General features: G+C 43.8%; 1 long non-coding RNA gene across 1 annotated transcript; it reads left to right on the top strand.

Annotated features, from left to right (window-relative positions):
- Window positions 1-3,501: 3,501 nt before the first annotated feature.
- Window positions 3,502-5,237, top strand: LOC132249949 (uncharacterized). The gene is made up of 2 exons (XR_009461491.1): window positions 3,502-3,772; window positions 4,518-5,237. It is a non-coding gene; the product is annotated as an uncharacterized LOC132249949 (long non-coding RNA).
- The last annotated feature ends 7,293 nt before the right edge of the window (window positions 5,238-12,530 follow it).

Genomic DNA, 12,530 nt, shown 5'->3' with positions numbered 1-12,530 from the left:
ATATTTCTGGCCATTCATAAGTAAGGTTAGATGAGGACCCTAGGTGAAGAAATTACTGGCCTTATTTGTCCTCATTTATGCCCTGAACCTCCCACCTTGACTCCTCAGAAATCAAAGTGGCAGCAGAAGAAGCAACAGTAAGGGGGCAGAGTTGGGGAAGGGCAGTGAGAGGCAGGGGATTAACTGTGGCAGGAATTGAGGAGTTCTATTTGTAACATATATAGGAATTGCCTAGAGATCTCATTTTGCTGATTGGGGGCATAGGGGTACATAGAGGACATGGCAGGGCTCTTTCTGGGGGAAAAGTTAGGGGGATATTAATTTTCAGTGCCTCCCTGCAGACTGCAGATGATGACTGTATTTTGCCTTCATTGACCTAGGTTTTATGTGGGATTTTCAAGGACACCATGGCACCAAAGCACAGACCTAATTTTCCCAATGGCTCAAACTGGTGCCTCTGTGAACATAACACATTTTGCTTGCTCAGTAAGGAACACATTTCTTTTTGAGTGCTGTTGTAGTCAGAAACATGCCTACATAAAACCATCACCCTGTCACTCAACTTATTTGCTTCCTCTGACATGTACGGTGAGTCATAGTTGCTGACTGTACTGACTGTGAATGCTGTCTTCTCTGGGGTACACCTTCATGCTACCAGAGCCCCACTGCAGTGTTACAAACTCAAGGGCTAAGTACAGACAGTCAAAAAGCCCAAGGCTTCAGTCTTTGCAGGTTAGTCTAAGCTGAAAGATTGAACTGATAAGCAAATGAACACACATTCAATTTTGATTCAGGAAATACAGCCACATGCCTGCAGTAGCTCAAGACAGAAGCTGGGGGGTGCTAGTGCATGCCTTCCAGCCACTGCCAAAGGGAAGAGAGCCCTCCAAGACTTTCCCTCCCTCCCTGCTGGAGCAGAGGGGGAGTGGCCAGGCCCCAGCCCATGCTCTGCCTGGGTGGGGAGGAAGGTAGTGGCACTGAATTCATAAAAGCTTGAACAAGAATAGTTCTTTCTCTGAAAAACTATAAACTGAAGAGCTATAAATCCTGCTTAGGCTGTATGTTCATTTACTCTTCCTGCTGTTCCTGCGGTCTCTGGGATTTGCAGTCCACAGTCATAGCAGCAGGACTCAGCAAGGTTGCTCATCACTTCTTTTTCCTACTTCCAGATGCCTCTGGAATTTGTAGTCCACAGTCACGGCCAGCAATAAGTTTTAGCAAGGCAGGGCAGCTCTGTACTCGGGGGAAGATGAGTTTAACTCTCCCCCCTGGCCCCAGACACCAGCCGAGGTTTGCCCAGGGCCGGGGGGGGGGGGGGGGGGGGGAGGCAATGAGCCAGCCCTCACTGTCCCCGCTAGGGAGCAGAGGGGCGGGGCCAGCCCTGCTCTCTGAAGCTGACAACACAGTCCAGCCCAGGGCTGAAAGCATGCTGGGATGCTGGGGGACTCTGATTTAACTTAAACCAGGAAGGGGTCTGGGACAGAAGTTTCATGAACCTGTTTGACCTCAATCAGTTAACTCTGATACTACATTCAACCAAGTTTATCTTAAACCAGTTTCAGCCATTTTGAAACTGGTTTATGTGCATTGAGCTACTGTTCTGTTACAGGTCTAAACCACTTTCTGATCACTTAAACCAGTTTATGTGTAACTTCTGTCCCTAGCTAAGGAACCAATCATGGGGAAATGCTTTCAGGGTTGGGATCACTGCTTAATATGATTAACCTTGCAGGAGCAGTACCGCAGTGGCTGATGAGCTCAATTCTATTCTGCCTCATAGTCAGCCATTATTGGGTAAATGCAGATTGCCAGAGTTTAGTTAGCAGTGAGGCTGTATGAAACAGACAGAAAAATATGAGATATTCTGATCCCAGGTGACGTATCTGTGATTGCCATTAAAATTCATCCCTTGATGCATAAACTGAGCAAATTTGATCTAGATGCCAGTATGCAAGAATAGATGCAGAATTGTGGTGTCATCCTTAGGATTGCTGCTTTGACCAAAACAACATTTAAAATGCTACTTTATTTTAATGACACAAGGACTTAACACTGCAGAATTTGTAAAAACAAGCTCGCTTTTAAACCACTATCTTGTACCAAGGTACAATGCAATGATAGAACTATCTTTTCTGTAAGCATTAATATTAAAAATGTGAACATAGTGTATGTAGTATCTATGCCTCTGTCTTTTGCATCTGTCACCTTTAAGCATGCCTAGCTATTGGATATACAGCTCAATGTGCCAAGGTCCAACTATGGGAGGCAACAGAGTGTGACAGACTGAAAATGAGGGACACCAAATATTTATTCATAGATTTTTAAGGCCAGAAGCACCCCTGGGATTATCTAGTCTGACCTCTTCCACAGCATAGATCTCAGGACTCCTTTTGAATTAATTTCTCTTTGAACTAGGCAGGAAAACAATCATCCTTGATTTAAAAATTGCCAGCAATGGAGCACCTGCAACTCTTGTGAATTATTCTAATAGCTAAACATAGACATCCTTTAGGACCTCTATTCAACAAAGCACTTTGCTATATGCTAATACAGTGGTTCCCAACCTTTTATAGACTGCAGACTAGCAAACTCACTCAGAGAAATTATAGAAATGATCTAATTTACATAGTTACATTTAATTTGCATGTTTAAATTTAATTTTTACGTGGGGAGGGGTTGCGAGGGTTGGATCGGGTTGGGGCACTGCAGCTGCAGGCACCAGGTGACACTGCAGGGGGAGGAGCTGTGCACAGGGTGGCCTGGGGGAACCCAGCTGGGGCTGCCCAGGAAGAAGGGGCTCCACTGCCTTCCCTAGGAACAAGCAGCAGAGCTGCCTCCCCGCCTTCCACCCTGAGTATTTCCCCGCCCGTATCACTCCACTCCCAGCTATGGGGGGGGAGGGTGTCCTGCCCAGCCCGACACGGGCCCTGGTACCTGCTGTGTGGGCAGCAGCTCACCAGACATTGCCATGGGGGCAGGAGCAGGACAGGGCACACAGAGCTGGCTGCCTCCCTCCTAGGGCTGCCCTGCCACCCAGCTTTAACCCAAGTGAAAAGACAACTTGGCAGCCAACCCTTTGCAGCCTGGTACAAGGCTCTGGCCTGGTGTTTGGGAACCTCTGTCCTAGTGCATCATCCTGTGGAAGTCTGTGAGGCTGTCTGGTGATCTTGGATTTTATATTACTGCCCATCACAATGATATCTAAGTGCTGACTACTTAAGTTAAACAAGGGACTCTCTTCTCACAGTGGGACTCATGTAGAAAATGCATGATTATGTGTATAAGACATAAAACACTGAAGATGTACAAAATGACTGCATTAAGACTATACAACCTTAATTTCTGTCCTTTTCTAATATTTTTCCCAAATTAACTTAGGTTTTCTGTAAGTAATATTTAATTATTTACAAGGCAATGCCTATTTCTTAAGAGGAATGTGATTCATAATCTATTCTAATAAATTGCATAGTTCTCAACTAAATTTATTTAACAGATCTTTCATTTTAAGAATGACTCCAGTGACCCAAAGTGTGCAGTTCTACTAGCAGGGGAAGCAACTAGAACTGCAGATTCCATATTCTCCTTGTGGAAAAGGCATCAAACTGAGGTGGGCAAAAGCTGGATTAAACAACAGCCAGGAATGAAAGTACTGAAGGAAAACCCAGACTCCGGACAGAGGTCTGTGGCATGCTTTATACTTATGGTTCTCATCTCTATGCTCATTTGCCTACAGCTTTTGTTGATCTTATTCCTGTGAACTCTCCTGTGCAAGGTTAGTACCACATTCTCCTTTATATTTTTGAGACTTATAGATAATGCTAAAACTATAATTTAATTAAGTGCATTCAAAAAGTCTGAAATCTAGCACTTTGTACAGGCAAACTATAGCAGGCAAGCACTTTTAAATACCCAGGAACTCATCTGGTGTCCTTTATTATTATTTATTACTCACTGCCCACATGCAAAATAGAGAGAAGCCACAGACTGTGCCCAAAGGAACTAACAGTCTAAATCAGACAGAGATAATACAATTCCATTGCACAGAGCACTGGATGAGTGACTTCTATAACTTGTGTGAGTATTATCTTATATAAAATAGAACATCTGGTATCATTGATAAGGTGAAAAATCTAGCAGCATTTGCATTTATGCCTATGGGCATTTAAAGTACTACAGTGACAAATATAAATATGCTGCTTCTAATGTGTGCCTTTAAACACTGCAGGGCATATCAGCTCAGACTAACTCAATAACTAGTGCCTCCATGAGTGAGATTTCCTTGCCAGAACATTAGTGAGACACTGATGGCAACAGAGACAGTGTCATATTTTTTCTAAGATTCTTTTATAATGATTTTTTTCTTGTGTTAGTATGTTCCTGTATCTGGATTAAGCTACAGTTTCTTTTTGTATTCTGATCAGATTTAATGTGACTATGCATCTCTAGAAACGAGGAATTATTCTTTTGGCAAAACTTGTTCTGTTTTTTTTCAAAGGTCACTGTTTTATCTATTTTAGGAATTCCTACAGTCAGTCAGTGCTAGGCTCCATCCTATCCAGTTTCCAGTCTCTGAGAGTTGCCAATACCAGACGCTTCAGAGGAAGATACAAGAAATTCTGCAGTAGCTGGTTAAGGCATAACCCGCCCTCATAGTTGTCATGACCCAATGATTGTGTGTGCGCTTCGGCACTGCAGAATTATTTCCTGCCACCTGGAGCTTTCTTTGCACGGTGCAATTCTCAGCTACAGAGAGAAAACCCCGGTGCAAAGGAGTTCCTGCCACCCGTATGTAAATTTGTTTCCCACTATTGGCTGTTTCTAAATTATTCCCACGTGGCGGCTAGCGATTGGCTTGCTAGTCGTATAAGAGGTTTGAGCAGTTTCCGCCCAAGTTGATAGAGGACTCCACAACTATCTCCTGGGGACCCTGAGCACGCGGCAGAGTAATAGAAACTTTGTGTGCATCTCCGAGGAGTTCGGTGGCCTGATCAACCACCAACCTCTTCCCGTCTCATTCGTTAAATTCTTCTTAAGACGTATCTACAGTTTTTGCGCGCTCATCAAGGGTATCCAGAGCTCTGTCGTGTTTGTTTTGCGGAGCCTAGCAAACTCCGTTCGTGTGTCTTTGGTGGAGCCTAGCAAACTCCACTTGTGTTTGTCTGTAACTGCAACTCAAGAAAGTTTTTCCTGCCTGCACCGCGACCACCTACGGTGTAAGTAAAACAATCTTTAATTAACCGCTACGAGTCCGTGCCTAATTCTGGTCCATCGTGCAAAAGTACCTGCCCTACCGTTGCAGGCTCCCGGCCACAGCCCGCCGCGCGCCCCCGAAAGCCTCGGACTGCTCCCGGCCCACACAATAGTAAGGGTTATGTTAACTCCTGATAGTAGGAATTTGGTTCTGCCCTGGAATATGAAAATTAATGTCCCTTCCAGATTCTATTATTTTCAGTCCTTGTTAATATAATTCTAGATATTTAGCAGGGCTGGATCCAGATCCAAACTAGGGTCCTAAATGGGACCTAGGCAAAACTTACACAACTAAATAGCAAAAAGGGATTAAGAATAGCTCTGCTTCCCCAGCCAAAAATCTCATGAAATGCCTCCAGGAATGACTAGTGCTGCCTCAGTCAGAGGGGGCAAGTGCCCCACCCTCTGACCAGTCCTGCCAACTGGGTGGGGGTCCCCTTGGGGCCGATCCGGCTGACTGGGAGGAGAGCCCACGACCGATCTTGCTGCCTGGGAGCACTGCGGCCGATTGCTGCAGCTGCTTCTGGGAGAGACTGTGGCTGCTTCTGGGAGTGACTGCAGCAATCGGCTAGTGCTTGCAGGGGGGGCACCGGTGCTCCCACCTGCCCCCCCCCCCCCTGCCCCGTCACGGGGCTCAGGCTGGGAGAAGAGGGTCAGGAAGACATTGTCCACCCCTAGGCTTTGGCTGTGGAGCTTGTTCTCTCAGCAGGCAGCTCCTATGGGCAGGGAGCAATCTCCCACCCACTGCACCCAGCTGACTGGGAGCAAATGTGCTCCTGGTCAGGTGTCTACATGTGTGTTACTGCGCAGTAAGTAATCAAGAGTTAATTTGCTACTTGCATTTGCAGGTAGCAAATATACTCATGATTAGATCCAATTACTGGGCAGGAAGTGTCTGCACATGTAGACAATGACACTTACTGTGCAGTAATTAGCTCTAATTTCAAGTAAAGTGTCTTGTGTAGACGCATCTCCTAGTTCCCAGACTTATGCTTTCACATATGTGCAGAACTGCCCCAGTCTGAGCAGTGGAGCTCAGACTGTCAAAGATCCACCACAATCCATTTAGGAGGTGATGTGCAACCACTACACTGCTTATATCCCCTGAAGAGAAGAGATATGTCCTGAACACAACTGCTTCACACTGGGTGCGTCTACATATTGCCCTACAGCGACATTGTTATCGCTCCATGCTTTAGTACTCCCAACCGTGCTTTAATACTTCCAAAACCAAGCAGTAACCATCCATACTGCTCTGTATGCATGGTGTACAGTTAGTTTTAGCCACTGTTTTGCCATAGCAGCACACTAAAATGGGGGAGCGCACTGCTATGGCGAACTAGCTGCTGGTAATGCTTAGACTCATGTGATTGCTATGTAGCTGTAGCACATCGTACAGTGACATACTGTGTCACTACGGTGACATAGGGTGACATGTAGATGTCCCCACCAACATCACTGAGTTCAGTGCAAAGCACTGTATTTATCTATCTTGCATTAGAGTGATGGTCAGTGGTCTACAAGTTATAGCAGTAGAAGCTTGATATGACTGCATGGTGATCTGCATCAGACAGTTACTGGGTAAAAAATAGAAAAAAGCAGGGATCAGAATCTGGATTCCCTGCTTCCAGTTGAGTGCCCAAATCATAAAGCTAGAGTCAGGTTCCCTCTTGCTTGCTCTCCTCTGGCCTTGTGACCCTTGCAAGTCCTTGGTTCCATGGCAGCCCAGCATCAACAACAAGGGTGGGAAGTTGCTCCCTTCCCTCCCAAATGTCTCACAGTCTGGTGGTTAGCCCATTCACATGGGAGACATGGGTTTGAATCTTTTCAGGCTAAGGAGGGGTTGGACCATAAATCTATCACTTCCTGCATGAGTGCCCTAACCACTAGGTTATTATGCAAAAGCTGGGCACTGCCACCTCTTCTTCCTTGTGCTCTAGATCTTGAGCCCCCCTCAATCTAGGGGGTTGAGGTACCTAAACTCCAGAGAAGGTCTGGAGTTCAGACATGCCTTTGTGCTTAGTGTCCTCTAGGTCAGGAGTCAGTGACCCATGGCCTGCAGGACAGACCTGGCCAGCAAAGCTTTTGGATTCGGCTTGTGTAAGTCATGCCTTCGGCATCATTTGGCAGAGAGGGTTCTCCTGGCACTAACTACAGTCAGCTGCCTGGCAGTCTGGGGGAGGGGAAGCTATGCCTATGCCATTGTACATTTGGGCAGCAGGGGCTCTGGCAGCGGGGGCTTTCACAGCAGCCTGCTCCTAATACCCACCTGCCTCTGAGCTGCCTCCAACCACCAAAATAGGTTGTCAATCCCTGCTCTAGGCAGTTCCCCACTCAGCCTCCAGGCTTTCTGAATCATCCTTTGGTGGCTCTTACTGCTCCATTTTGACTGTACAGATTGCTCAGGCACCTAGTTCCATTTTTTTAACTCATCCTGCTGGGACTAAGCGCCTAATTTTTAAACATGGTAAATGGTGCCTGCTGAGTTGATCTGGCTTTTACCTACTGTGGATATTACTATCCCTATCCTTTTAAAAATCTTGATAAGGTCTCAGTCTCCATGATATCTTGTAGAAATGAGTCCTACAGACACACTGAGCAGTATATGAATTTTTTTTAGCAGTTTTTAAAACCATTTGCTGCTTTTCAGTTTTGTTGCACATTCCCCTTTCTTCCATATCACATACAAGATCAGGCATTTCTATTCAACCTGTCTTCTCTAGACTAGTCATTATGTACTGTGTCTTTTTACCAAATCTGGGGGAAAAGAAGCAGCAGCTGACCTGCTAAATCAATGGTAGTGACAGCAGCTCAGGTAAGCACATGTGCACCCAAAGATAAACACCCACCAACCCTGTTGAATGTTCCTGTAGTCTTGTGCTCCCTTCCTGCCTCCCTCCTGAAACTCAGCCATTAAGCCCTACAATTCTTATCTTCCCAGCTCCCAAATCCCTCTCATTCACACTTCTCTGACTGACCACCATATTCAGTTCCTGCACTGCCCCTTCCTTGCTATTAGTGCAATGAACAATTTTTCTCTGGCTATCTGGACATCCTAAGAAAACTGGCAAGCCGCACAGAGAAGATGGGCACTGGCAGCTGGACCGAGGCTGCCTGAACAGCCAATTAAGTGACTTGTTTGCCTGGTTTAGGGTTTGGTCTTGCAAACTGCTGAACATCCTAGTCCCAGCCCCAAAAAAGGTTTGCTTAACTTTTAAAGATGAAAGCAATCCTAATGCATGACCCTTCACTAGGGGATAAAATTGCCTGTACCTTGCCCAGCTTGAGTGGGCATGTTCTGACCCAAGGAAGAGTCATTTTCACGCTTGCTAGCAAGTCCAGTTAAAGACAGAGGAGAGTTTAGAGTTTAACTTGACCTGAGAACTCATGTTAAACCTACAAACTGCTTTGTGTAGCATAGGGTTTTATCTCACGCTAGTCATAATGTGTTGGCTTAGCTGAGGTAAGAACACCCTTCTTCCTAGCAAAGGCCTATGAATTAAATGAAGTGACTCATATGTGGAGTTACACACACATTCTTCAGTGCTTTGCTGAATGGGAGCCAGAGAGCTCAGTACTTTGCAGGATTGGGGCCCAGCTGCTGTGACGAGGGGAATGCTCATAACCATGTGTTCTCATTGATGATCTCAGTTGATGTTCAAATGTTTTATTCAGCAGCATAATTCAGTTATTGGCTTCTATTGTTTGCTAAATGCTAACAATGTGCTCATCCTATTTAAATATTTTCAGCAAGAAACCTTTCTTTAGAATGACTAATTTTTGTCTTATAGTATTTTAATTAATATTTTTATTGCCATCCCCTGTGATTTTCATATCCTTAATTACCAACAGGAGCAACACAAAATATCTGAAGAGCCTTATTGCTTGTGCAGAAATTAATCTAAATTCCTCAAAATATTATTAGTTGTTTTTGGTTTAATCAAACAGACCATAGGCTTACAGTTGTGTCACGTGTTACACTTAGAATATGTTAACTGCACTTAAAATGTGAGCATCCACGTATTCAAGCAGTAAGACACACGCTAAATGTTATCATATTATAACAAAGTTATAATATTTTGGGAGAGGAGTATCTCCAAATCTTTTTATGTAACGTGCTCAGCTACAGAGATAATATGAATTCAAGATTCCAGTGCAGTGCTAGGGCTAGGACCAACAATCAGCTGATTGTCAGTTGTAGTCCTGGCATCACATCAGAGTCAATTCAAGACTGCCAGCAGCAGAGACCCAGCTTACCCTATAGATCCAGAAGCATGAGCAGTACCTCCTCCTAGGCTTGGCTCCCCATGCCTCCCTCCAACCACCAGCAGCAGAAAACCAGGTCACTCCAGCATGCCAGGGGCAGGTTCTCCCAGGCTGGCCAATGTAGAGCAAGCAACAGAGAAGGTACAGGTTCTAGACATGGGGGTTGTACGTCCTCATGGGTAGATGTGCAAACTGACACCTACAGGTTTCCCTCGCTTTATGAGGGTTCTCTACGTGCAAATTCGCTCTTATGTGATGACTCTTTTTATACCAAAAATTCATTATATGCAAAGTAAATTCACTCTTATGTGATCAGTGTGGTGGAAGCCCGCAGTCAACTGCTGTGTGTGGTGCATTGTGGGAGTGATGTGCACCAACATATAGTGTTGGATCAGTGCTCCTTGCTCTTTGTCTGCAACATGTGTTTCTGTAGTTGCCATCTGCCATCTGCATTCTGATAGTGCCCTGTACTTATGTGTACTGTCTGCTGCTGGTGAATACCAAAATTGTCTTGTAAAAGAGGTAGAAGTGGGTCTTGGCGTCAGTACAGTCAAGGTCTTGGCACGTATCCCTATTCGTTACATTGTAAGGTGGGTTCCCTTTATGCGAGTTTGAGTTACGTGCCATACAGCATAAAGCAAGGGAAACCTGGAGTGCCAAAGTCAGTATGCGCGTGCGGGAGACGGCGGTGGGACACAGCTGGCTCCAGCCCTGTCCAGAATAGGCTGAGATCATAAGCATTACTGTGTGACTGCTCAGAACATATTGTAACTTGTAATGCAGTGTTGTAATGCTTACTATGATCTCAGATAAAACGTGCTGTGTTTCCTGTGGAATAAGGCCCTTAGACTCCAATCTTATACAATAGATTGCTTTCCCCCTGCAGAGCCTCACTGACATCTATAATGATCTGTATGGATCCAGGGGTTTACTGGTTTGTGTTCATTTGCAGAACTGAGCTGTAGAACCCAGTCCTGAGAAACTCTGTGTGGGCAGGCCTTTTCACCTGCAAAAAAGCTGTCTAATTTCAGTGGGTCAACTCTGGAAACACATTTCCATTTGGAAAATGTACCACATTCACAGAATTTATTCTTATAAAATTCACTGATTTGTTTAAAAAAAATAAGTGTTTGCAGTATTCCATAAGAGCTACTGGTCCATTGTTTTGCATCTAAGCAGCTGCTTTCAAACAGAAACCTATTTAATCTACAGGTTAATCATTTAAAATAATACATCAGGATTAAAAATAATGCTATATCATTATCATCTTCAGGTGGCAAAATATTTTAGACTATTTGGAAGTAAATAATTATTTAAAAAGTATATGAAATTTTGTAAAAATGCAGTATGGGGAGGTATTATTTTTATTTAGTCTCTGTACTTCAGTAGCAAACCATAAAAGAGAGTCCTTATTCTGAAGTGCTTACAGTCTAAATAGACAAAAACAAAGAAATAGTGGATGTTCAAACAGATCCAGAGCAATAACATTACTTGCCAAGAGCACTTGGATCAGTGGCTGAGACAATAAGAGAACCTGGGGTTTCCTGTGTCCCAGTTAGTGGCCTGTCAGCTGGACCCCCAGAACTTCCTTGCACCAGTTCAGTTTGCTTCCTAAACCACTAAGTCTAGCAGAGAGGAGGGAACTGAAAAACATGAGCCAATAATGACAGGGTTCATTTTAAGTTATTCTTAGCAGCTTCATGCATATAGGACTTTGGCTGGGTAAAGAGAATGTCATTGACCTGTGGCCTTTGAGGAGGGCTGGGGAAGAGGGCAGATTTTTGAAGGACATTAACCTTAAAAACAAAAAATAAAACCCAACAAAAAAAGCCACCTGTGCACCTTTTCCCAGTGCCTCTGTATGAAAATGCTCCATATTTATGGGCCCTGAGTAGAGCTGGTTGAAATATTCTGCACTAAATGTATCCTTCTCTGAACATGGGTTTTTGTCAAAACAAACAAACAAACAAACAAAACAACAAAAACAACCCCCCCCAAAAAACAACAAACAACCAACATTATCCTTTAGGGAAAGTCAGTTTCAACAGAATGTTTTAGCTTTTGGGTTGACAGAATTAAAATTGAAAAGAAAAAAAAAGTTTCATAATGTCAGTGTGAAATATGACTATTTAGAAACGTTTTGGAATTTCTCATGTTAATTTTTTTCGTTGCCACTTCATTTTTTTTTTTTTCCTATTGGAAAGGAAACAAATCTCAATTTCTTGCTGCATGAAAGTTCAGTTTCCTGGTCAATTGTAGTTGTAAGGTTTTTTTCTTTTTTAAACCTTGTCTTTACAAACCTGCAAGTTTTAACTACAGAAATTGTTTTATATGCAACTGCCTTGACAAAGTCACAGCATATGTGCAATAGTTGCACTTCTTACATCTATTTAGCTTTTCACTTACTCTATCCCAAAGGTCAGAGGCACTCCCAAATCTGAAAGACTATGTATTATTTGTGTACTCTGAGAAAAATCTGCTTGCTTCTGCATGGAAAAAGAGCAGTGGGGTTTCCATCGTGATATGTAGGCCCTGCTCCTACAATTGAAATCAACCCTCTCTTTCAGTGCGACTCTGCACACATGCAAAGATTCATTGGCATGGATCCAGCCACAAGATGACTGCCTATTTGTGTCTAGGGCAAGTGTATGCAGACTATGTAGAGCAGGACAAATTCGGCATAGCATAGCTAAAATAACACCCAGTGTTTTGTTGTTATACTATATTGTTTGCCAAAATGTACCATAATGCATTGCAAAGCTAATTCATACAAAAGTAAGATGCTAAATAGAGACGTGGAGCTTCATTATTATTATTACTACTGCCTAATCTAACAAATTAATACTATTTAAAAAAAAAGCCTAGATGTCAAACCTCATCTGAAAACATTAACTAATGTTTGTGCCTACTGCACAGCACATGTGCTACATAAAATCCTCTCCCATTTTGGACACCCATATAATAGACAGGCTGGCAAACAATGAGGTAAAGATGAAAATATGCAGTCTTCATTC

The sequence above is a fragment of the Alligator mississippiensis genome, chromosome 1, assembly GCF_030867095.1.
Source record: "Alligator mississippiensis isolate rAllMis1 chromosome 1, rAllMis1, whole genome shotgun sequence".
NCBI lineage: Eukaryota > Metazoa > Chordata > Crocodylia > Alligatoridae > Alligator > Alligator mississippiensis.
This window is presented reverse-complemented; position numbering and strand designations above follow the sequence as displayed.